Raw genomic sequence first — 23,666 nt, 5'->3', positions numbered from 1 at the left:
GATAAGAAAAAGAATGCTGTAAGAGAGATTCTGTTTTAATCCCTAGAATGCCATTTGAGATCCTAAACCTGCACAGGTAGTCTTTCTGGGTGGGTGAGTATTCATCCCCAGACTTGCCCCTAACTTGCTGTTTCTCTTTATACTTAACCTTTCTCTGCCTTCGTCTCACCATTTGTTCAATGAGGATCAAATTGCCACCTCGTTCTCTCCTGGGGATGTGGCAGAGAATAAATAGATCGTGTTTGTAAAGGACTTTCTAATCCTCAGAGGAAAGATTAATACGAAGACTTTCGTTATTAAGCCAGATGTCCTTGGGCATTTTAATTCCAATCTAAAGAATGCAGAATGAGCTAATCAAACAGATCACAGCTTCCCTGAAACAGCAGCATCCTAGCCTTGCAAGAATTTAGCAGCTATGTGACTCATTTTGTTTTAGTAGATCAGAAATACATCATGCACCTTCTTCCCTTAGAGTTTTTTCTAATGTTACCAGGATGTTAGAAACACAAAATATGTCTAGTAGGCAATTTTGCCTAGAGAATCTGATTCCCCCCCCACACACACACACACCCCGCCCAAGAATGAACTATTTGTTCTTCTTGTGTGTAGGGACAATGGGTGGATTGCCATGTGGGGAGGATTTGCAGTTGTGGGAATGCCACAGGCAAACCTGTTGTTTTTGGCCAGGCTTCTAGAACAGGTGGCCATGCTTTTCCTTTTGCCTGGGAACAGAGTAAATTCCTTCTCAAGGAAGGTACATAAAAGTTTCCCATTTATGATCAGAGTGCAGAGACAGGTTGGCATATATTTTAAAATTACTTCCTGATCAAGGTGAGTCAGATTTACACTTTTCTTTGGCCTAACTCAGCCGTGGTCTTAGGAACCCTCAAAGAATACTATCCTTCTACACCTGAAGTGGTGGCTTCAGGAGTGTTCCTTTTCTGCCAACCTGGCAGAAGCCCAAACCCCTCTGAATCTTACAGCTAGGCCAACAGCTTTCTAATTCTGCTGGCAATTTTTGGCTACCCAGAATTTCTGGCTATCAAGTGGCAGGCAAGGGTCTCTTTTGGGCTGCCACACCAGTGTATGGCATTTGTGCAGCCCTAGGGACAGATCACTCATCAGCAAAGAGATTGAATTTCATTGCTGAGCTGATGACACACAGGTCTGTTTGATAGTTAACCCTGTAAATCCAGCTGGAGCTGCCGGGCTGAGATGACAAATTGGCTGATGGGTGCGATTCACCCTGCCTGGATTCTACAGTCAGGTTTCCCCAAGAGAAACTCAAAGTAGGAATTAACCCATGCCAATAACACCGCCATCTCATTCCTCCCTACATTCTTTTTCTGACTGCAGTGAAACAACTTGCTAGATTCTGGAAACTGTCCTCGTTCTTTGGATGAACAATGATCCTGTCTCTCTCCTTCATCTCCTCCCCTGTAACATCCCACCCTCTTTTCAAGTTCTGAACAGGCCAAAAAAATTAGTAGACATGCGTAGCTGTGAGATGAAAAGTTGTCCATTCATTAAATAACTAGGGAGTTCGCTACTTGTGCCCCTAAAACTTCAATACTGGGCTGTTTTCCAACTTCACGTAAATGCCACAACAAACTAGGCATGGGAAAAACCATCCCAAGCTGGGGGAAGCAAGCCTTGGTCAAAAGGAACGGAGACTGCCATGGTTCCTGAGGAATTGTGTGGGAACAGGGATTCTGGAAATTGAGCTCAGATACCACTGAGGAGAGGACAGGTGGCTCTGCAAGGATCAAATAACTTCTTTGTTGCAGCTAAGGACTTTTGTCAAAAATGTTTTGCGTTCCTCTATTTCCCTTTTCAATCCTTTCCAATTAACCTTCTCCTTCCTTTTCCTCCTCCCACTTTAGTAGACATTAAAAGTATGAGGTTGGACTGTGAGTTTGCAGAACTTAAAGAAAACGAGCGTCCGCCCCACAGTCCCCAGCAAGGCAAGGGCAATTCATTGCAAGCAAAGGGCACTTGCTCCTCCGCAAGTGTTTTTCTGCACTCCCTGAAACTTGCCAAGCATGCTTGCTGAGCGAACAAGCGAGGGGGCCAGAAGGCGGAGGGTTTGCGCTGACCATTCGACCATTCGAAGGGGGCTCTGCTTCATCTCCCAAGGCTGTGTGAAAGGGACAGAAAGTTCTAAATCCCTGGCCTGCGCTCCTAAATGGAAAGCTCACTTCCCCCAAAGTGTGCAGGGTTGCGAGCGCCCAACCCACTTAGAAGAAAAAGTGAAGACCTTTCCGGTTGCGATACAGATGCTAACTTTCCCACTCAGATTTATTCAGGTCTGGTAAAAAGCAATAGCATTCCTCTTGAAATCCCTGCCCTTCCAGCCTATTGGCATGTTTTTCCGGCCTTGTTTTCTCCTTATATGAGTATTGCTCTTGATATTTAAATATTGACATAAGATTTTTCCATAACTTTGATTGAGTTGTAAATCACACCCTCTCCTTGGCTTCCTACATCAACTTTTTCTTTCCTTTTCTTGCTTAACAGCAAAGCTATAAACCTCTTCCTGGACTGATAAGGAATTTTATCATCATGCCCCAGAGCCACGGAAGAAGCTGTTGGTTTAGAATTCTTTTCAAATACTCATTTAAGTAATCCCCCAGCCCTTTCTCCGCTCACTGTTTTCAGGGCTGTCTTCTCACGTCCAGAAGAAATACAGTTTCCAAACTGCTACAACAGAAAAACAAATTTGCATTTTTCTGGAAGGACTGCCTGTGCTCATTTCAAGCTGGTTCCGCCTTCTCCGCCAGAAACACAGTAAGTGCTCAGAATGCGAAACCAAAATGAGATAAGCGGCCCCGTGAAATTCTTTTCCAGGACATTCAGCTGTCTTTATTCTAGCCCAAAGCATAGGGTAGAGGCACTAAAAGCTCGAGACACATCCTGCACGATACATTCCAGCGGCCGCAAACTGGAATTGATTTACATATATTCTACAAACTGCTTGTAAGCCCTTTACAACGACTGCCTGACATCAACCACAATTAGAGGCAAAAGTGGGGGCGGGTGGCGAGGGCTAGACCGGAGTAGCTCAGGTAATGTGCTTCTTTGGTTGTCTTAGAAAAATGCAGCCCCGTCTTTCCGCCAAACGCATCGACTATGGCCAGGCGCCTGCTAACCAAGCCAGCTCTCCGGAGTAACAGGTCGCAGGGGTCCCGGGCGGCGCCCGCCCCCTCCGCCACCAGCGCAGCCGCCTGAGCTTACCTGCCTCATGTTTAGAATCCCATGACCCATCCGGCAGGGAGCGAGCTGCATCGGAGCCCGCGCCGCAGTCTTCAGAGCGGAAACACCGAACCCGACAGGAGCCCGCAAGACAAAAGCAACCCGGCGAAATCTACGGGCAGCAAAGAGCACGTTTTCGTCCTCTTTTTCTTTGATCTGTTGCTACACGCACTCTGCCCGAGACAATGTCAAGTTTCTCAACCTTTTCTCCCCCAGCCTATGAAAAGTCGGTCGCAGGGAAGCGAGGACCGCCTGGCTCTTATTTCAAATCAGTTCTCAGAGACGTCGTAGGTGGCTGGCTTGGGCCGCGGAGGAGCTTCGCCAATCAGAAGTAAGGGGGTGGGTCCTGGGAGCCAGAAAGGCTGCCTCCGCGAGGATTAGGGGAGCTTTCAGGATTCAAATGAGTGGAAGCAGCTGGAAACAGAGTCCAAAGCTCCAAAAGTAAAGGATGAGTTCTATTCTTATCTAACAGCTCTACTTCTGCTAAAAGCTTAACTAGCTAAGGGCCTTAAATCCTTGCATTTTAAGAGCTCCCTAACAGCATTAAAACATTTGGGAGGTGCAAAATTATTTCAGCCAGAAAAGTTAAACACTCAGGACCCAAGGGTATTTTTAAAAGGATATCTTGCACTGAAGCCCTATTTTTGCAAAAGACTGGAAAGGAAACCAAATTGTTATGAGTAACACCTTAACTAAAACGAACAATCCAGAAGGGAGGTTGTTACCTACCTCATCTCTATATAGATTAACTGTATATTCAATCTAAGAAAAATAAATCTTAATGGGAACGTGCACACAAATTTTTTGAAATGCAGCAAATGAACAAAAATCTTTACCTACTGACGGCCCGAGGCATAATTTCAAATATCACTGTTGTCATAGAACAATACACACTGACATTTTGTTCAGAAAAAAAAAAAAAAACTTAGTAAATGCATACACCTTTCTCTATGGTTTGGCTTCCCTACAGGGTTGATCTGTTGAACTTATGAACAGGGACAAGCTGGACATCACCTTGGCAGGATTGCAGGAGAGCTGGAGAAGTAGTTGGCTTCTTAGAAACAAACTCAGACTCAAAAAAAATTTCCAAAGTTTGCTTTCTTAACTCCATATAAGCAATAACTTTCTTCAACTCTTAGCCAACATGATTTTAATGTAAATCTACCTTTTGGATTTCAAGAAAGTGCAAGTTGAGCAAAGAGTACTTTGTGTAGAACCAGTTCCATATTTTTTCCCCAAGAAATGACCGCAATTTTGTGACAATAATTCAATAAAGATTTTAAATGTTTTGGTATCGGGGGGAAAAAAACTTAGCAAATAATGAATTGGTGGCTTCAGGAGTGTCATCTGCATGGGTTCAACACATGTGAGCTCTGCCCAGTTCTATGAAAATTTAGTGGCCCAATAACTGGGCCTGGAAGCCCATAACCCTCGCCCCCTGCCTGAGTAGCCTAAGGAGCCACCTAGTGACACAAACTGACTTCAGTCCACTTCTTGTACTTTTCCTTGAGAGCCCTTCATATGATGGAGTTCAGGATTTCTCAGTCTCAGCACTGACATTTTGGGCAGGATATTCTGTCATGAGGGCTGTCCTGTGCACTGTAAGATGTGTAGCAGCGTCCCTGGATACTGCACACTAGATGCCAGTAGCACCCCCACAATCGTGATGACCAATAATGTCTCCAGACATTACCAAATGTCTCCTGGGTGATGAAATCACACTTTGAAAGGGTGGTTCTCAAACTTGAGGGTGCAAGGAAACTTCTGGGGAGGTTGTTAAAAATGCAAATCTCCAGGCCCCTGCACCAAAAGAATCTGATTCAGTAGGTTTGCTGAGGAGCCTGAGAATCAGCATTTTATCCCACTGACAAAGGACTCTGATTCACTTTGAGAAATATTGCGTCTATCCCTGCCCTAGGTATGCCCCAGCCACAGGACACAGGAAGCTACCCAGGGCTCCTGCCATTAAATACCGCTGGAGTTTAATCCCATGGCACATCTGTTTACCACCTTCAGTAGAAGCTACAACTGCGTCTGCCTTCTACTTTCATCACCTCAAAGGTAAATATGAGCTGGGATTTCCTCTCTCAAGGACTGTGCCCTTTTAATGTTACTTCCATTTTTATTCTCCTTTGACTCACTCACCAACTATCCGACAATCTCAAATGTCACCACTCATTCGTGGTTTCCCCAAATGCCCCAAGAAAAATTAATCCCTTCCATCTTCTATGCCCTTAAAGCAAAATACCCTTATAAAAGAGGTTTCAGAGAGCCTATTTGCCCCTTCTGCCATGTGAGGACACAGCAACAAGGTGCCACTGATGAAGCAGAGAGCCCTCACCAGACACCAAATCTGCTGGTACCTTGATCTTGGACTTACCCGCCTCCAGAACTATGAGCAATAATTGTCTGTTGTTTATAAATGGCCCAGTCTAAGGTACAGTATTTTGTTATAGCAGCCTGAACTAACACAGTGCCATAAAATATGCTGCCTCCTTGATTCAGAAAACCTCTTAAAAAATGAATGGTGGGGATACACAAAGTCTGCTTTTTCATTTACAAATAAGCAAATAGAAATTTTTAAAATTCTGAATGAAATAAATGGTCCTTTGGAGGATGTTCATTGAGTGAGGATTTGATCCACCTATTAGAAACAGTGAGGCCCAGTGTAGTGGCTCACACCTGTAATCCTAGAACTTTTGAAGACCGAGGAGGGCAGATGATCGCGTGAGCTCAGGAGTTTGAGACCAGCCTGGGCAACATGGTGAAACCGTGTCTCTACAAAAAAAAATAGCTGGGCATGGTGGTGTGTGCATGTAGTCTCAGGTACTTGGGGTGCTAAGACAGGAGGATCACTTGAACCCAGGAGGTCGAGGCTGCAGTGAGCCTAGGTTGTGCCACTGCACTCCAGCCTGGGTGACAAGTAAGACCCTGAAAAAAGGAGAAAAAAAAAAGAAAGAAAGAAAAAGAAAGAAAGAAAGAAGAAAGAAAAGAAAAGAAAAGAAAAGTGAAGTGAGTAAAGGAGCTTGCTCTACCAAACGAACAGATGTTCTGTTCCCAAATTTGTGATTAACAATGTTTGCTAATGTTAGCTGAAGGGATGTTCGAAGTTTTGAAAACTCTTCTTCAAAAAAAGCAGCTTAATTGATAATCTTGTTAGTTATGTGCGGGTTTGGTTATTAACAGACCTTGTAGCAAACCTAACATAGGTTCTGGGTGGATAGTCCTGGACAGGCGGCACTACTCAGACATGGACAGGCTTTGGTGTGGTGCCCTTGGACGATACCTAACAGTACTTGTGCCACCTCTCTCAGTGATCTCGTAGATCAAAGAACATGGAGTGAATGTTCGTGTAAGTAAAAAATGGCTAAATATCAGCAATTTCACATAGATTATTTTAATGTGTGTCAGGGCATGTCAAAAGTCAATGAAAATCAAGCTGAAGTTGTCTATGCAGCCACCTGGAGAGTGCCCAGTACAAGTGCACAGACTTTGGGAGCTATGAAAACAGCATATTTATTCTCCCTCAGAGGTTTCAGAAATCCAGTTGTTTTATTATGGGGACAGAGGGAAATTTATGGAATGCTGTGTTTGAGGTGATTAGTAAAGGCAATTTAAGTTAACAACATGAGTCCCCACTTAGAAAAAAAAAACCTCATCTATAATTCTTATAGAAAGTCACAAAAAGAGAAGCAGGTACTCCCTGTGTACAGGTACTCCTTAAATTAGTTTCTTTCAGTTGGTTAAGGGAAACAATGTGGTATACCACAAGGATGGGCCAAATAAGACTTGGAGTCAGTTTTCTGTGCTGACTTGGTCACTAACTGGCTAATAGACCTCAGATAAGCCAATTGATATTCTAAGCCCAAGATTTCTTAGGGGACAATTGCACAGACTGAATAAATTCATATATTGGTAAGTGTGCCCAGTGCAATTGCTATTGCTTGTTGTGTAAATGTGTTGGATGAGCAACACTGGAAAGAAGTGAAAAAATCTATGATGTCAGAAATGTACCCTAAGCTTGTTGTTTCCTCACTAGAAAATTAAGGAATCAAAGCAAATCATGTCATTTTAAATTTTAATTAAACCTTACTATTTAATAATTCTATGCTTTCAAAGGTGAAACATGTTAACAATATCTAGTTTGTGTTAAGATTAAATATAGCGGATTCTTCATTATCTGCCCTTGAGTAATCTGGTAAATGGTTTATGCATGAATTTTTAATATTTTTATTTTATTTCATTTAACTTCATTACTTTTTTAAAAATTTTTTGAAACAGGGTCTCACTCTGCTGCCTAGGCTGGAGTGCAGTGGCATAATCTCGGCTCACTGCAGCCTCAACCGTCTGGACTCAAGTGATTCTCCCACCTCAGCCTCCTGAGTAGCTGGCACCACAGGTGTGTGTCACCATGCCTGGCTAAGTTTTTTACTATTTGGAGAGATGGGGGTCTTGCTATGTTGCCCAGGCTGGTCTTGAACTCCTGGGCTCAAGTGATCCTCCTGCTTCAGCCTCCAAAAATGGTTTATGCATGAATTTACCAAGGGCTTCTTATATCCTCCTCCTGTGGTCAAAATCTCCACTCCCAATTGAACTTTCTACTTCATTTCAATACAATAATATCAGCCAGGGCGCGGTGGCTCATGCCTGTAATCCCAGCACTTTGGGAGGCTGAGGTGGGCGGATCACGAGGTCAGGAGATCAAGACCATCCTGGCTAACACGGTGAAACCCAGTCTCTACTAAAAATACAAAAAATTAGCCGGGCGTGGTGGTGGGCGTCTGTAGTCCCAGCTACTCCGGAGGCTGAGGCAGGAGAATGGCATGAACCCGGGAGGTGGAGCTTGCAGTGAGCTGAGATCGCACCACTGCACTCCAGCCTGGACAACAGAGCGAGACTCTGTCTCAAAAAAATAAAAATAAAAAATAATAATAATAATATCCTACTTCCCAAGAATAATTCTTCAATTTCTGTCATCTATTTTTTTATTATAATTTTGTATTAAATTTGAAGAGGAAAATTATTTGAATTGTTTTTTAAGTGATTGCCTGTATCAGTCAGGGCTCTCCAGAGAAACATAAAACAGGCTTATGTAACTGTGGGGTCTGGCAAGTCTGACATCCATAGGGCAGGTTGGCAGGTGCAGACTCTTGTAGACATGAAGCAGAATTTCTCCTTCTTCAGGGAAACCTCAATTTTGCTGTAAAGGCTTTAACGAATGGGGTGTGGCCCACCTACATTATCAAGGATAATCTCCTTTATTGAAGTCAACCGATTGTAGATATTAACCATATATCTTCAATATACCTTCATGGCAACACCTTGATTAACATTTGGTTGAATAACTGGGTACCACAACCTAGCCAAGTTAACACATAAACCATCACAAGGCCTATGCCCAAACATTTGTATATCCATTGCAACAACAAGCACAGAGTATATGGTCAGTCAATAAATGTTTACTGAGTTGTTGTGACTAATAATAATAGTAATAATTTTAAAGTCTCCATTAGTAGAAGGTCATCTTCTTTATCAATAATGAAATTTTGCTAACCGATTTATTATGTACTTATCAACTGCAACACTGGAAGTTAAGAGCTCTATTTTACTTAATTTTGAGATTAAATGTTTTCTAGCTGACAGTTCTTTACCAAATCATACTATCAATCAAATGTCAGAATATAATGCAATTATTTTCATACCAAGGCTCAACATTTTTGCATCCCATGTACTCTTTCTTTGGAAACCACTCAAAGATGTGTTTTAGCAAAATGAGAGTGTTAAACTAAGAAAGATAAGTCAATGGGACCCAGAAAATAGAGGCACCAACATAAAAAGAAGTAAGGAAAGTCCAGGATGATAACTACATAATTATCATGCAGTTGTGAGCGGCATCTTAGAAAGGTCCCGTCTAAATTGTAGCAGGAGGATGGAGGACTCCTGGAGTTAGGACTCTGAGAGAAAAGTGATACTATAGTTAACATTTGAGGGCAAACAGGTACACATAAATATAAGCAATATGTGAGACTATTATTAACTCCAGGCAAAACAAAAGAATGCACAAAAAAATGAAGCATTGTTATAGAACAGTCCTTAACTTGGCAGTGATTTCTGATATAGATATTATGGCAGAGACTACTGGTAGCCAATCCAGTATCCATCTTCCCTTTGCTTCTTTTCAACAGAACCTCAATTTACTTGCGGCAAAAATGTGCCCAGCTGAAGAACATTTCCCAGCCTCCTTTGCAGGTATAAGTGATCATATGAAACTATTATTATTATTATTTTTAGAGACGAGGTCTCGCTGTGTTGCCCAGGCTGGAATGCAGTGGCTAGTCACAGGCACACTCATATTGCACTACAGCCTCAAACTCCTAGGCTCAAGCCATCCTCCTGCCTTAGCCTCCCAAGCAGCTGGGACTACAAGCTCATACCACTATGTCTGGTAGGCCTATAAAATTTTAATAGAAGCTGCTATGTACTATGTAGGGCTTTTGGGAAAGCTATTTAAAGGGAATACACACTGTTTGCTCTTTGCCCTTCCTGGATTTCTCCACCAGGAATGGTTGCAATGTCTGAGGGACTAGGGCCTTTCTGTAACCATGACGAGGACAGAACACCTAGTAAAGCTGGATAACAGAAAAGATAGAAGGATCTTGGATTTCTGATGACATCTTGGAGCCTCCAAATGAGCCCTAAGCTTCATGTTCTATGGAAAAATAAATTGCTAATTTGTTTGAGCCAATGTTTTGGGATCTGTGTTACTAGGTGAACATAATTTCTGACACCATTATATTGGAAGAATGTGGGATTGGGACGAGGAGGGCTAATTCCTTTTTGATCAGATGTAGAATGTTAAGAATAATGTCCAAAATTCATAAACCAGGAAAGAGCAGTAAAGACATATTATGGGAAATATGGAGATACATACCAGAACAGATATTTGCCAGTTGAAAGTGATTGTCCCTAGGGTGGAGTGGGATGGGACAGGGATTACTGTTTTTCATTAAGAGTCTTTCATACATTTGTATGTGGAACATGTATTACTTTGATAAAATTAAAATTAGTTTAAAATAAACAAAAATATACTCTCTGGTTATAAAATCAATTTCTTGTCCTTAAAGTCACTTCCTATGAACTAGCAGTGTTTTATTATCATCTGGCCCATAGATGACAAAAGAGTCATGATAGAGCTTCAGATAAATTACATGCCTAATGGCCCATTCTGAACCCCAAGTGTAATGTGATCACATCATACACATATGACCTCATTAGCATTTCCTGTTTCCACCATTTCAGCTTTAATTTGTTCAAGGTTTATGATTGTTTTGCCACATGTAACCAGAAGTACATATAGACGGTTCTGATCCAAATTGTCTTGGACATTCTTTTAGATCTCCAGGAATGAATATTCTATATCCAAGACACCTTAATAATTCATTAGAGTAATGAAAAATCACCTTTTGTTCTTATTCCTAATTGGCATCATTCTTGATTTAAATCCATTGTTTGTGGGTCTTTGTATGACTAGGAATAGCTGTTTACTGTCCTTCATATTTAACCATTTTACTTCTTATCCTTATTCTTTTATCTCACTTTTCTTATATGTGAGAAAGATTAGTCCCTCAAACCTTTAATATTTTAATGCACAAAGCTGATATTTAAATTAGTCTTAGAGATTAAAAATATTAACTTTTATGAATCATCTCTTTTTTTGTATGTTAGAAACAAGCAAATCAGACTGGATCATTGATAAGCATGTGGACATAAGGAGGGGAATAAAAATTTTAATCAAAACAAGCTTTGAACAGGATTTGCGCTCCTTGCTTATAAAAAGTCAATGCTTTATCTTTTAGATTGGTACTTAAATGAACAGAAAGACAGCCAGGATGGTTGTGTTATTTCTGATTGGTGAAAATCCTCTCCCACTTCACACATACCTGGATCTAAGATGGTAGTAAAAATAAAAACTACTTAGGAATCATGGTTTATGTGTCTCTTTCCTTTGTTACACACAGATCATGGTGGTTTTTTAACATTTTTAATGGCCAAGGAAATATTTACCCTTATTTCCTTATAACTAGGTAACTTGTCATGAGTTTTTTTTTTTTTTTTTTTCTGTTGAGAACCACTTATGAAAATCAGCACGTACTGAGATAGCCTTTCTTATATTATTCCCCTGATGCAAAATAAACATAGTTAGTCATGGCAAGAAAAAAATGCAAACATGGGTATCAGTCCCTCAGCTTTTCCCATATTTATTAAAGAAATCTAAATGTCTGAGAAACTGCATTCAAATGAGGCTTCATTTTATTTCTCCTTTGAATTATTAATTTACCAAAGGAAGGGCTTATATTGCCTGTCTACATTATCTTATAAATAGCAATGCTATTTAATGTTATTTTAATGTGAGTGATTTAAATAGTATCATACGATGAACAAAATAACAATTCTTATTCATAGCATTATTTAAGTTGTACCACAATGCCCTACTGGTATTTGTCCTAAACTATATCTGTGTGGGAAAAAAAGATAATTTTGTTATGGCCATCTTTAGAAACCAACCACTTCGCAGATAGGTGGACTTTTCTTCAGCTGTGCAAATTAATTTAGCCCAAATAAGGGAATTCAAAATCAGCTGATACACCACACACTGAGAGGTCTAATGAGATAAAAATACGAGCACCTACATTACGGAGATGCACAATACAATATAATACAATATAATATAACCCACCAGGAGGTATTTGTGCTGAATTAAAAGGCAGGCAATTGAAAAAATCCCGTATCTATCATGGACCAGTTATACATCAGGCCCTCTTCGGACATGCAGGAAGTGTACAGTTGGTATATGGGACATTGGAATCCATCTCTCAAACTCAAGAACCTGTACTCTTTCCAGCATGTGGTGCTGCCACCCTAGTTCAGATGCAGGTCTTTGGAATGAGGCTCAAAACACAGTATGCCCATGACTCATCACAAACACTCCTTCACCTCCTGTGCCTCATATGGGGGTGATGGGATTTATTACTTAGATGGTTCTAAAATCCCCAGCCACAATCTACCTCCAAAAGTCTCTCATGTTGCACCTTCAAGATGAGTCAGGAATTTGCCATTACATTTGGAAGCAAACTGAAGCACTTTAGTTTTTTTTTTTTTTTTTTTTTTTTTTGAGACAGTCTTGCTCTGTCGTCCAGACTGGAGTGCAGTGGCATGATCTCGGCTCACTGCAACCTCTGCTTCCTGAGTTCAAGCTATTCTCCAGCCTCAGCCACTCGAGTGGCTGGGATTACAGGTGACTGCCACCATACCTGGCTTTTCTTTTTTTGTATTTTTAGTAGAAACAGGGTCTCGCCATATTGGCCAGGCTGGTCTCAAACTCCTGGCCTCAAGTGATCTACCAGTCTTGGCCTCCCAAAGTGCTGGGATTACAGGCATGAGCCACTGAGCCTGGCCAGCACTGTAATGATTTTTATTTACTTTAAATGGTTCTCCAAATTTGGGCTGTGTTCATCCAATCAACCATAGGCAGGAAAAAACAATGCATTTGTCTGTTAAGGGATTAACCCTCATAGAAAAAGATGTTGGTGTTGTGCTATGCAGAGGAGGATTTGGATTTTAGGGCTCTTTCTCTAGGACTGTGAATGAGGTTTTCCTTTTCCATTCAGAATTGCTCAATGATGTTCCTAGTGGAACACATTTGTGTGATTCATTGCCACAGTTAGGAATGCAGCCTTGGAGCACTTTTCTTTATTCGGAGCTAATTGGTGCATCAATATTCTAGCCATCGATTTCATTAGCAACATATAGATAGATAACTGTACATCTCTATGAATTGATTTTCATCACTCCCAGGGAATCCGAAGATCTCAAGCATAGAGACAAGTGCTTCGTATAAGAAAAAGAATCGGAGAGACTCTCATGCCTTAATCATATGCTAATAAAGATGGTATATCTTCCTTATGCCAGAACGGTCATAGGTATTCAGTAAGTATTTATGGACTACAGCTATAACACCCTGAACGTGCCTGATCATGTCAGTAAGTATTTATTGGGTGTCTACTATGTGCCAGACATTGTTCTAGGTGCTGATGATACAGACAGGTACAAATAGGTTAAATGCTGCTGTCATGAGCATACCTTCTAGTGAAGGGAGATAGACAAACACATCAATAAATAAGCAGAAAATAGGTCTGATGGTGATGGGAGCTATTGTATGTGGGGAAAGGAGTGTCAATGGGGTGAGGAGTTTATATTTTTTTATAGGGTGATAATTTAGCAGAATCCTAAGGAAGTGAGGAAGCAAGACTTTCAACTACAGTGATGGATGGGGCAGAGTTATCCAGGCAGAGGAAACAGTGATTGCAGAAGCTGTGAGGCCAGGGTGAACTCAATCAACGCAGGAAGCCAGTGGAGGTTGGAGCAGAGGGTGTAAGCACTACAGTAGTAGGAGCTGAAGGCTCAGGAATGTGTCTGAGTGTGTGTGTGTGATGGGGGGCAGTGGTTGTGGGTGGGTGTTGGTGAGGCAGTGTTTGCAGATCCTGTAGGGTCTAGTAGATCACTAGAAGGATCTTGGGTTTTCCCTGGAGATGGGAAGGTTTCAGAGCTCAGGAGTGACAATATCCAATTGACATTATAGAGCTCAGTCTGACTGCTAGACAGAGAGCAGCCTGCAAGGCAGGAGATGTTAAGAGATGATGGTGGATTGGGTCAGGGGTGGCACTGGAGGTGGGGTGACTTGGGGAGTTCCTGGATAGATTTTGATGGTACAATGAGTGTGGCTTGCTGAGGGACTGTATGTGTCAGATAAAGAGCAGAAACGAGGTTTCCAGGTTCTTTCCTGGGACAGCTGGGAGAATTAAGTCATTGTTTACTGAGATGGGGACAACTACAGGAGAAGCAGTTGATAGGAGGGACCACCACCTTGCTTCAGTGTCCTGTGGGACGGGCAGTCTGGAGGCTTTGTAAAATCATCCAGATAACAAGAAGGTCCAGGGATATTTGGATTATGCCCAAAAGTTTATACTATACGTGGAAAAAACTGAACATAAATACTTGATTTATTATTCCCAATCAATGCAGTATAGCACTGTGACTGGCAGCACTGATGCTGGAAACAGCCTTAGTCCAAATATTAAACCTGTCACTTAATGGTTGTGATAACATGGCCCATCTGCTTGATATCCCTCAAAGTTATTGTGAGAATTGAGGTTGTTTAAAAATAATGTTAACATTTATTGAATGCTAATTAGACACCAGACACTGTTGTGAGCATGTTTAATCTTCCTTCACCCTATGAGAAAAGGTACTAATATTATCATCATTTTCCAGAGGAGAAAACTGAGGCACAGAGAGGTAAAGTAACTTGCCAAGGTCACAAAGCTAGGAGGACATAGATACTAGTTTGTGCACTCAGGCTGACCAGTTCCTGAAAACATGCTCTTAACCACAGAACTATGAGGAGAACACAGCACAGAGTAAATACTCAAAAATAGTAGCTTGTATTATGATCAGGTAATTTATAAAACAAAAGCGTCAAAGAGTCAGTTGTATGTTTATATGACTCCACTTGTAATCATTGCATGACTCAGTTTCCAATGTGCATTGCTTTCTCCAGCTCTATTTTGGGTATGTAGCCCATCTTCTTCATTCCTTGATATGATGAAGTCTTTGCTGAGAAAATCAGAACAAAATATTTATCATTTGAAAGTTCGCTTTAAAATGCCTGAGGCACAGGAATCCTTAAGAGTCATAAAATCCATCACAAGCATGGAAATTTTTTTTTTCTGTCATTAATGTCATTTAGGACTGTAACATATTTACCTACGTCGCAGATATGGAACAGGAAGCAATTGTTCAGACACACTTCTAAGTACCTCCAGGGCAGGCAACAATGTCTGACATTAGCTCTCTAGATTTGTCTTTCCTTTGAATCATGGAGCTCACCCTTCAGCCCCAAAGTGCTTTCAGATGGGACCTTACTGAGCCTCTGCACCTTATTTCTTTCAATTACGCTTGCATTGTCTGGCCTAATGAGTTTCCAAAGCTAGTTTTCATTTTATTTAGGGCATGTTTTCAGATGTGTTAAATTAATTGGTGCTAAATAAAAGATAACCTGACCCCTAAAGCCTCTAGCAAATACCTTCCATTACCAAATGTACTATTTTAACCCTCATGTGTCTAAAAAAACAAATGTAAATGAGCTATGCTGTGCCTGTTTCTTCTTGTTGTGTATCTTGGGCAAGTCACTTAAACTCTCTGAGCTACAGTTCTATTATTTGTACAATGGAACCATTAGTTGCTTTGGCTGCCCATTGAAATCACCTGGAGGAGATTTAAAAGATACTGGCACCTGAGTCCCACCCCCAGAAACTCTGATTTAATTGATCTGGGCTGGGCCTTGGAGCAGAGAGTTTTTAAAAGCTACCTTAGGGAATTTTGATGAGTAGCCAAGGTTGAGAACCACAGGTCTAGATCGGTGGTTCTCAAATTGGACTGGGCATCAGAATCCCCTAGAGGGCTTGTTAAAACACAGGTTACAGGGCCCCACCCCAGAGTTTCTGATTCAGCAGTCTGGGGTGGGGCCTAGAAATTTGCATTTCTGACAAGTTCCCAGGTAGGGCTGATGCTGTTGGTTTTGGAAATGCTTCTCTATATCAGGGGTTGGCAAACTTAGGCACTCCAGCCCAAGCCTGCCCACCACCTGTTTTTGTATGGTCCACAAGTTGGGAATTGTTTTTAACATTTTCAAATAGCTGAAAGAATCAAAAGAATTTTATTCCATGACATATGAAAAGTATGTGAAATTAAAATTTCAGTACCCATAGATAAAGTTTTATTGGAACGCAGCCATGCCCATTCAGTCTACCATTAAACCAAGTGTGGGACCTCATGTAACTGCACAGGTTGTATGCCCAAGAAGCTGGCCCTGACTGACATTGACTAATTTAAGCTCCAAGCTTGATATGTTTACCTCCTGAAGGGGATCAGAATATGCCAGCCCCAAATATGCCTCTTTGCCATATAATTATTTTGAGCTAAAGTCAAATGAAAATCAACAGCTGTTGGAAAAGTTCTCTGCCCTCCCTCTATCTGCCTAAAAGCAGAACATATATTTCCCTTTGAAGAAGGTGCCCCCTGTACCAGAGAGAGATGAGTGATTTTTATCATTGATGATGGGGAGTCGATACCAAGAAGAGTTTGTATAAATAGACCTCAGTCCTTATTGTTCATTAGTTCCCCTATATATTTCCTAGTCATTTTCCCATAATTTATTATCCCTTGAAGCCCAAACCCTCTTTCCTTTGTTAAAAGGGTATGTTAAAAGCCCCTGAGTCTAGCTGCTTCTTTGCGTTTTGCTCCTTTTGTGTGGACTCTTGTATATGTACTTTTTTTTTTTTCTTTTTTTGAGACAGGGTCTCTGTTGCCCAGGTTAGAGTGCAGTGATGTGATTATGGCTCACTGCAGCCTCAATCAACCTCCCAGGCCCAAGCAACCCTCCTACCTCAACCTCCCAAGAAGCTGAGACTGCAGGTGCACACCACCATGCCTGGCTAATTTTTATTTTTATTTTTTTATAGAAGCAGGGTCTCCCTATGTTGCTCAGGCTGGTCTCAAACTCCTGGGCTCAGGCGATCCTCCCACCTTGGCCTCCCAAAGTGCTGGAATTACAGGTTTGAGCCTCCAAACACAGCCTTGTGCATGTAAATATTGATCAAAATTGTGTGCCTTTTCTCCTGTTAATCTATCTTTTGTTAGTTTAGTTTGCAGGCCCCCAGGGACTGAACAGAAGAAGGTAGATGAAAAGATTTCCTCCCCAGTACTCGTTGCCTGAGAAATGTGAGACATTGTTATTTGCAGGCTCTTCACCTCACTGTTAGTCATCCCCCATTTCCCCCTCCCCCACAGCCCACATCACATGACATAACTGCACGAAAGACCACTCCATTAGACAGAGAGAGAGTCTCTTGGAAACAGGATGACTTAAGTCAGATGACCTCACAATAGAAGGATTGTGGGTTATTACAAGACCCTGTGCCCTTTCTGGTAAAAAATATCCATGAAAGGACCATCAAAGATGCATATAGAGCAAAAATTGCAGAATAATACCTACCGTGTATGCTAAATGAAAACTCTAAGAAAAAAAATTATAGGCACGCTGTGGGCAGGAAGAACAGGATGGTTGATATTTATTTCTAAATATCTGAAACTCAAAGTTATTCCATGGTATTTTAATAAAAGCCCCATATGTAATAATCTTTTGGTAATAAGAAAATATGAAAACACATTTTACTGGAAATAAGCACATAAGTTGTAAAGTTTTTAAAAAGCCCCTTCTCCCGAATCATGCCTCTAGTTAAATTTAAATCCAAGTAATATCATCCAGTTAACTAATATGGTTTTATCTCTGATTCTCAGAAAGGATGTGTATCCTTCCCAGTAACTATTCCCTTAACAAAGAGGTTGCTATGGGTACATTTTTTTTTTTTTTTAATTGAGTGCTGGTATTTTAAAGCCTATGCAATTTAGTGCACTATATCTGGCCAGAGGGTTATACTAATTTAAGTGCCTGTCTTTAATGCTAACAATTTTTATCTTAATACAGTTGCTTCATGCATTTGACGTGAGGTGTTCAAGAGCGTAAGAGGTGGCGTGGGTGTTCTTTAAGGAAAAGCAAGTAAGACGAAAATCGTACAACCCACGTAACTGCAATTGAATCAGTGGATGCTTCACTCGCCTGGAATTCGTCTGTTCTTGGTGTGTTTAATAATGAGTCATGCGATGCATTTGCAAGGCGATGGGGCCACCTCCCAGGGCCTGGGGCCACGTTATGATTTTCTGCACCTGAGTCCCTCGTCTTTGTTCAGATAGGTTGCTAATGCATCCTGTGAAGCTGACCTAATGCTACTTCAGTGGGTCTATTTTTCTTCTGTGGCTCAGCTTGAATGTGATATTCAGGAAGTCGACTGTCAGGTATGCAAATTGAGAGAAAAATATGCCACATTAAATCATGACGGTTTAATAAGGCATTACTCATGGGCAAATGGCTTCTGGTACTCTCCTTAGTAGGGGCAAGTTGAAAAGCATAACCTGCCCCAGAGAAGAGATCTAGCAATTTCATTGGCATTCCATCTTTGTCAATGCATTTGGTGAAATATGCTCCAATTTACATACTATAGTTGCTAGTATTCTACCTGAAAATACAAACCAACATGTATCCTACTTTAGTCACCAATATTAAGAATCTTTACCGTTATGATTACACTTGAGGTGAAATACCAAACATTTCAAATGCTTCTAATGATAGTGCTGCTCTATGAATATGATACCAAACACTTAGGAATGTTTCATGGTACCTCAAGAATTTCTTTTCAGAGCAAAAGGAAATCTTTACATTTTCATCTTTTTTTTTTTACTACAAATAGAAATTAATAAAATAAATATTCATTTTCATTGCAACTCAATTTATTTTTCTGTAATCTGTAGAAAATGAAGCATGTTTTCTATATGCCTTCTATAGGAAGGCATACATTTAAATTACACCTTTTCCAATCAGACATGGAATTTTGCTAAGAAAAAAAAAGAATAAGTCTAGAATGAAAGAATTGTGATGCTGAAATTCTCCAGGTTATTTACACATTGATTACTTTGTCTGCTGCAAAACTATTAATTTAGTATTTGCCAAGGCTTTAGAACTTAAGTTCTTTACATAGTAACTTATTTTCATAAATATGGAAGTATAATAATTAGGGTGGTATATGTAACAATAACATAAAAACACTTGTTTTTGACAGGCTGGTCATTGTCTGTCACAGTCATGTCTTCACTCGTGAAGATTGAAAGCAATGTCACATGAAGAAACTGGTTTCATTCTTCAGTTAACAATTTAAATCAGTGCTTAGTTGCCCCAGACTACAAAATATATTAGAGGCAACAAAACCATTTTTAATTCTTCTTACCTAAATATAGATATTCCATTTAATTTTGGATTTGCTTTGTTAGATAAAGAGAAAGACTTAAAGGAGAAAGGCAAAGATTTAAAAACATAAAGCAGAGGGAACAGCATGAAAGCAACTATAAAATGCTGGCAAAATGTGGAAGAATAGAAACCATGTGGAAGTAAGTATTGTGGAATAAAGATTTAAAACCCTTCAGAAATGTTCTTTGAAAATCCAGCAACACAGAGGGGAAAAATGAAGAAAAATTAGCCAGTGCCAATAAGAAAGCACTTTCTCTTTCCACCCTGACCAATTCTCTTTTATTTAAAAGAAACAGAACAAGATTAAGAGTTTAAAAATAGAGAGGAGGGCAAAACTGTAATCTGTAGTTTTTTTCTTCTTTCAGCGGTTCCTCTTTAACTATAATTAATCATCTTCTCCAACAGCAGACCACCAGGGAACTGCATTGAGGAAGGAAAATTCAAAGCAATGGAAACAAAATCAGTCCTTACAGGTTTCACTGATGGGATTTGGACCCGGAGTGAAAAGAGGATAATGGTCTCAGAGCAGCCTCTGGTGGCTGAATGTCAAAAGCTCAAGAAGTCAGAGGCCACCTTACTGGTGTTCTCTTAACCTCCACTCTCCACCGTCTTAAGATTTTGTGCAAAGGAAGTTACTATTTAAACGACTTCAAGGCACTAGTTCAGAATTGATTAGGCTGGAATTGAAGTGAATTCATCAGTTTCAAGGGCAATCACGGATGGACTGTGGATTTGATGCTGACAAACTGGGCCGTTCCAACAATGGGGAGAAGTGTGTGTGTGTGTGTGTGTGTGTGTGTGTGTGTGTGTGTATATATATATTTGCTAATCAAACAGTGTTAAATACAAAATTATCTCCAACTGTCCAAGTATCTCAAACAAATGATGAACCAGTGGTAACTGACACCTGAAATTCTCATTTTTAAGCAATCTGAATATTTTGATTCTTAAAATGCTCTGTGTGTGTGTGTGTGTGTGTGTGTGTGTGTCTGCACGTGTGCACAGAGATCTGTCCATTAGAAGCATTTGGGTTGTATTTTCTTGTCACAGCTTTCCCAGCTGTACAACATCTGTTTAGGACAGAGGCCTATAAATTCCATCTGGTAGGTTCCCCATTGTGCTATCTCATCTGGGAAGTTTCCAAGGGGCCCTTTTCAAAATCTTGAGTCTTATAATCTCACCTGTATCAAACATCATGTCCAAAAGAGTGCTGCAATCTTCAGCTCCCTTTTTATGAGCATATCACATTTACACATCAGGTTAGAATGTTTTGTTCAAAAACAGATATTCTGTGTTCACCGAAAAAAAACTTGAAGGTTTCAAACATACTGAGGGTAAGTTTGTGAATACTCAAACACATATTTTAAATTGGTTTCAATAGGAGTCTGCTTTATTTATTTATTTTTTTTTTGGTAATTAACCAGCAGTTGTCTGGGCCTGCCAGAGGTGATGGAATTTTGGTAGGACCACATGGACCCTACAAAAGATCTATGATATCAGGAGTTCAAGACTAGCCTGACCAACAAGCTGAAACTCCATCTCTACTAAAAATACAAAAATTAACCAGGCATGGTGGCACATGCCTGTAATCCCAGCTAATCAGGAGGCTGAGGCAGGAGAACCACTTGAACCTGGGAGGTGGAGGTTGCAGTGAGCTGAGATCGCACCACTGTACTCCAGGCTGGGCGACAGAGCGAGACTTCATCTTAAAAAAAGAAAGAAAGAAAGAAAAAGAAAAAAAGGAAGAAAGACCTATGGTAATTTGTATGTATAATGTTGAATTTATAGAGCCTACTTCTTATTCACAAGGAAATATCCTGGTTCAATCAAATATCAACATTAGAATGATTTGGGCTCCTAATTAATGCCTGAAAGAGATAGCAGCTATTAGAAGTACAAGGAATTAACAGTAATATACGAATGAACTACTTAGTCTGGACAAATGTGCCATTGTTAGGTAAGATGTTCACATCAGGGGAGGCTGGGGGAAAGGCATGCAGGAACTCTCTGTACTATCTTTGCAACTTTCTGTAAATCTTAAAATGTTCCAAAATCAAGAGTTTCTTTTTTAAAAAAAGTACAGAGAGTAATATCAGCAAATACACTCAGGGGAAGTGGGAAAAGATAAACAAAGTTCTCTGGCAGAAGAAAAGTTTAATAACAGTAGGATATTGGTCTTGTCGTCCAAGATGGCTGAATAGGAACAGCTCCAGTCTGCAGCTCCCAGCATATTCCAACTTAGGTACCGGGTTCATCTCACTGGGGCTTGTCAGACAGTGGGTGCAGCCCACGGAACAGGGTGGGGCATCGCCTCACCCAGGAAGCGCAAGGGGTTGGGGAATTCCCTTTCCTAGCAAAGGGAAGCCATGACAGACGGTACCTGGAAAATCGGGACACTCATACCCTAATACTGCACTTTTCCAACAGCCTTGACAAACGGCACACCAGGAGATTATATCCTGTGCCTGGCTCAGAGGGTCCCATGCCCATGGAGCCTTGCTCACTGCTAGCACAGCAGTCTGAGATCGAACTGCAAGGTGGCAGTGAGGTGGGGGTGGGGAGTCCACCATTGTTGAGGCTTGAGTAGGTAAACAAAGCAGCTGGGAAGCTCAAAATGGGTGGAGCCCACTGCAGCTCAAGGAGGCCTGCCTGCCTCTGTAGACTCCACCTCTGGGGGAAGGGCATAGTTGAACAAAAGGCAACAGAAACTCCTGCAGACTTAAACATCCCTGTCTGACAGCTTTGAAGAGAGTAGTGCTTCTCCCAGCACGGAGTTTGAGACCTGAGAACGGACAGACTGCCTCCTCAAGTGGGTCCTTGACCCCCAAATAGCCTAACTGGGAGACACCTCCCAGAAGAGGCCAACTGACACCTCATACAGTCAGGTGCCCCTCTGAGATGAAGCTTCCAGAGGAAGGATCAGACAGCAACATTTACTGTTCTGTAATATTTGCTGTTCTACAGCCTCCGCTGGTGATACCCAGGCAAACAGGGTCTGGAGTGAACCTCCAGCAAACTCCAAGAGACCTGCAGCTGAGGGTCCTGACTGTTAGAAGGAAAACTAACAAACAGAAAGGACATCCATACCAAAACCCCATCTGCATGTCACCATCATCAAAGACCAAAGGTAGATAAAACCACAAAGATGGGGAGAAACCAGAGTAGAAAAGCTGATAATTCTAAAAAATCAGAGTGCCTCTTCTCCTCCAAAGGAATGCAGCTCCTCGCCAGCAACAGAGCAAAGCTGGACGGAGAATGACTTTGACGAGTTGAGAGAAGAAGGCTTCAGACCATCAGTAATAACAAACTTCTCTGAGCTAAAGGAGGATGTTCGAACCCATCGCAAAGAAGCTAAAAACCTTGAAAAAAGATTAGATGAATGGTTAACTAGAATAACCAGTGTAAAGAAGTCCTTAAATGACCTGATGGAGCTGAAAACCATGGCACAAGAACTACGTGATGCATGCACAAGCTTTAGTAGCCGATTTGATCAAGTGGAAGAAAGGGTATCAGTGATTGAAGATCAAATGAATGAAATGAAGTGAGAAGAGAAGTTTAGAGAAAAAAGAGTAAAAAGAAATGAACAAAGCCTCCAAGAATTATGGGACTATGTGAAAAGACCAAATCTACGTCTGATTGGTGTACCTGAAAGTGATGGGAAGAATGGAACCAAGTTGGAAAACACTCTTCAGGATATTATCCAGGAGAACTTCCCCAAACTAGCAAAGGCTGGCCAACATTCAAATTCAGGAAATACAGAGAACGCCACAAAGATGCTCCTCGAGAAGAGCAATTTCAAGATACATAATTGTCAGATTCACCAAGGTTGAAATGAAGGAAAAAATGTAAAGGGGTTACCCACAAAGGGAAGCCCATCAGACTAACAGTGGATCTCTCAGCAGAAACTCTACAAGCCAGAAGAGAGTGGGGGGCAATATTCAACATTCTTAAAGAAAAGAATTTTCAACCCAGAATTTCATATCCAGCCAAACTAAGCTTTGTAAGTGAAGGAGAAATAAAATCCTTTACAGATAAGCAAATGCTGAGAGATTATGTCACCACCAGGCCTGCCCTACAAGAGCTCCTGAAGGAAGCACTAAACATGGAAAGGAACAACCAGTACCAGCCACTGCAAAAACATGCCAAATTGTAAATACCATCGATGCTAGGAAGAAACTGCACCAACTAACAAGCAAAATAACCAGCTAACATCATAATGACAGGATCAAATTCACATATAACACTATTAACCTTAAATGTAAATGGGCTAAATGCTCCAATTAAAAGACACAGACTGGCAAATTGGATAAAGAGTCAAGACCCATCAGTGTGCTGTATTCAGGAGACCCATCTCATGTGCAGAGACACACATAGGCTCAAAATAAAGGCATGGAGGAAGATCTACCAAGCAAATGGAAAACAAAAAAAAAGCAGG

At 40.9% G+C, this 23,666-nt stretch overlaps 1 protein-coding gene across 4 annotated transcripts in view; it reads right to left on the bottom strand.

Moving 5' to 3' along the window:
* The window catches only part of MID1 (midline 1), a 381,575-nt gene that overhangs the window by 172,817 nt on the left and 185,092 nt on the right, over nt 1-23,666 (bottom strand). For 2 of the 4 annotated variants that reach the window (XM_007991002.3, XM_007991008.3), the window contains exon 1: nt 3,235-3,530. The exons of the other annotated variants lie outside the window; for them this stretch is intronic. The gene's annotated coding sequence lies outside the window, so the exon portion shown is untranslated. Of the gene's footprint in view, nt 1-3,234; nt 3,531-23,666 lie in introns of those variants that run through there. 4 annotated transcript variants of the gene reach the window in all.

This window comes from Chlorocebus sabaeus, chromosome X (assembly GCF_047675955.1).
Source record: "Chlorocebus sabaeus isolate Y175 chromosome X, mChlSab1.0.hap1, whole genome shotgun sequence".
Classification (NCBI taxonomy): domain Eukaryota; kingdom Metazoa; phylum Chordata; class Mammalia; order Primates; family Cercopithecidae; genus Chlorocebus; species Chlorocebus sabaeus.
The sequence above is the reverse complement of the archived record's forward strand: the minus strand, read 5'-3'. Positions and strand labels throughout refer to the sequence as shown.